The sequence below is a fragment of the Dreissena polymorpha genome, chromosome 16 (genome assembly GCF_020536995.1).
Source record: "Dreissena polymorpha isolate Duluth1 chromosome 16, UMN_Dpol_1.0, whole genome shotgun sequence".
In the NCBI taxonomy this organism is placed as follows: Eukaryota; Metazoa; Mollusca; class Bivalvia; order Myida; family Dreissenidae; genus Dreissena; species Dreissena polymorpha.
In genome coordinates, this window is record NC_068370.1 from 23,116,270 (window position 1) to 23,118,909 (window position 2,640).

The 2,640-nt window shown below is 30.6% G+C and overlaps 1 long non-coding RNA gene across 1 annotated transcript; it reads left to right on the forward strand.

Annotated features, from left to right (window-relative positions):
• The first annotated feature begins 502 nt into the window (after window positions 1-502).
• LOC127863013 (uncharacterized) lies at window positions 503-1,859 on the forward strand. The gene is made up of 2 exons (XR_008040904.1): window positions 503-542; window positions 1,076-1,859. It is a non-coding gene; the product is annotated as an uncharacterized LOC127863013 (long non-coding RNA).
• The last annotated feature ends 781 nt before the right edge of the window (window positions 1,860-2,640 follow it).

Here is a 2,640-nt window from a genome sequence, read left to right on the forward strand (position 1 = left end):
ACATATTTCGTATAAATAAAGTCGCTTCTTAGCAATTATCAAGTTACGGCTTAAAGTGTCGTACCTGATTAGCCTGTGCGGACTGCACATGCATTATGTCCAGTTTTCTCAGAACGCGGTTCATATGATAAGACATTTGTATGTTAAAAAAAATAACGTAACGTCAAAAGGTGAGGTACACCCGAAAAAATGCACTCTTGTTTCTGGCATTTCACCCGTCACATTTTTATTCTTTGTGTCAGAAAAAATATGATTGTATCTCTAAAATCAACGTTAAATTCCACATTTAACAATATATATTTTCTTATTTTATTTAAAACAATGATAATCAAACAGATCATTTAATGCGACGTTTTTCAGCAAAAAATTTAAAATGAGATGTAACACACAATTTTCACAAAAAACAGCTATAGCGCTAAAACTGAACAGTGATTTGGCGCGAAATTACGTCTGTCGAGAGAACAGACGTCAAAAACAAACTGACGTCAGTTTTGTACATTTCCGGTTAAATTCAAACGGGATGGAACAAAAGAAAAACAAAGGTAAGATTCGTTAGATTTATTTAATTTAACTTTCTTTTTTTCATTTTTTTGCGTTTAGGTGTCACTAAAATTGGCATTTTCATATGTGTGTTAAATCTAACTGCACACAAAAATTACGTTTTTGTCATATATTTCCATAAACAAATATTTGAATTGAGCGACGTACGACTTTTTAATCTAAAATTAAACAATGTCTTTAAAATGTCCAGTTTAACGTTTACATTTTGATATTTGAAAGAGATAAATATTGAAGTTATTATTGCTATAGCTATTATTTAACTTACGTCAACATAAAAATATGTCTGAAAAACGTTGTTTTTTTTCATAGAGTATATACTGCAAATGTTATTACATTCGACACAAAAATAAGAAAATTATGCATTGTTTTCTTATGTCTTAAAAATGTCCAGTGGCATCAAATGTAAACCTCATATGTTCTTGACGTCAAACGGCATTTATGTTATTTTACATCTTACGTGATAACTTAAATAATGGAAATAATAACTATTTATCATTTTAAATATATGTTTTAGGTTTGCAGTCTCACAAACAATAAAAAATTAACACATCCATTCGACCGTTATTAATAACTGAAGAGGGAAAAACAACAGCAAAGAAAATGGGGAAACAAGTATTTTGAGAAAGCCAAAGAATATAAAATAATTTCGAAGTGCCCAAGTGCAGTCTTGAAACGCAAAGTCAGCGAAATAAGTTAAAATAGAACAAATTGAATGAAAAGAAAGCGAAACACAGGGTATATTAACGCCGTTACGAAAATGGAGTGACAACAACGTGATTTAATTACACCACCTGATTACAGCAATATAATGGCATGGTCGCGTGCAATTTGGTGTTTAAGGAAATTATTACCGGCATCGCCAAGTCAGAGGACACAGTTAATGGCTTCGTATTTGAAAACAAAATCGCCCACAGTACAAAATCTTCGAGATGTTTTTCAGTGCAACAGCGACGAATCTCTATCAACCAGTGTGCTTTCTGATATAAAATCAGCATTAAACAAAACAAAAATAACGCAGATCCGATTAAAACATTCAAAGTAGAAATGTTTTAATTCTGCAATTAGTTTGTTTGCTACAAACTGTAAAAGCAAATGTTAAAGTCTCTATTCCCAAAAATGATCACGAACGTGTTTTGTCATTGATCGAAGAGTGCGATGAAAATTATGCTACATAGTAATTCCTCATGGCTATGCTTTATAGCATATACTAATTATACTCATGACATAATTGAGTGTAAAGTTAACGATAACTACAAAAATGTATAAATAAAGTATTTTATTAATACACTTTAGAAGAAGAGTTTTTGTTTAAACACTATTTATTTAGTTCATTGAAAGTACATATAAGCAATACAATACAAACATACATATTATATTTGAGCAATATGCTAGGCAGGTAGAATTGCAGTATTGCTTTACATAAAGGCTGTATAATACAATTGGACAGAATTGAGAAGGAAGCTCAAGGCTTATACTATGTCTCTCTTCTGTCAGTTAGAAGCGCTGCTGTAATGGTGTAAACAACCAAACGTATAGATTTTATTTACATCATTTCCAGAAGGTCAATGGCCCATATGGACACATTTTAGTACAAACAATATAATATTTACAGTAATAAACATATGTACATAATTAATTCAAGCACATGAAATTATAATAATTTCATAAGTAGTGTCAATAAGTATTTTACAGCAAGAAATACATATTAACCGTAATAATAATGTTTAAGAGGAGTACTCATACTTATCAATACATATTGCATTAATGTTATCGTTCAAGTACTCTACATAACAAAACCTAAAGAGAGTAAAACAAGAACTCACGCAAAATACTGAGTATACAGCCAAGTCATATAGTCGGCAGCATACATAGATAGATGACAAACATGAAATACGTTTAATTTAAGAGGCGTTCTCATACTTATCAGTACATAATGCGTTATTTGTAATAAACACTGACTCCACAAACAAAACTTATACGGCGTAAACAAGAACGCACAAAAACACTCATTATACATTTACATACAAAATCAGGAACAGCAGCATTTTAAATATTTCAACTAGTTTATGGGCAAAAATA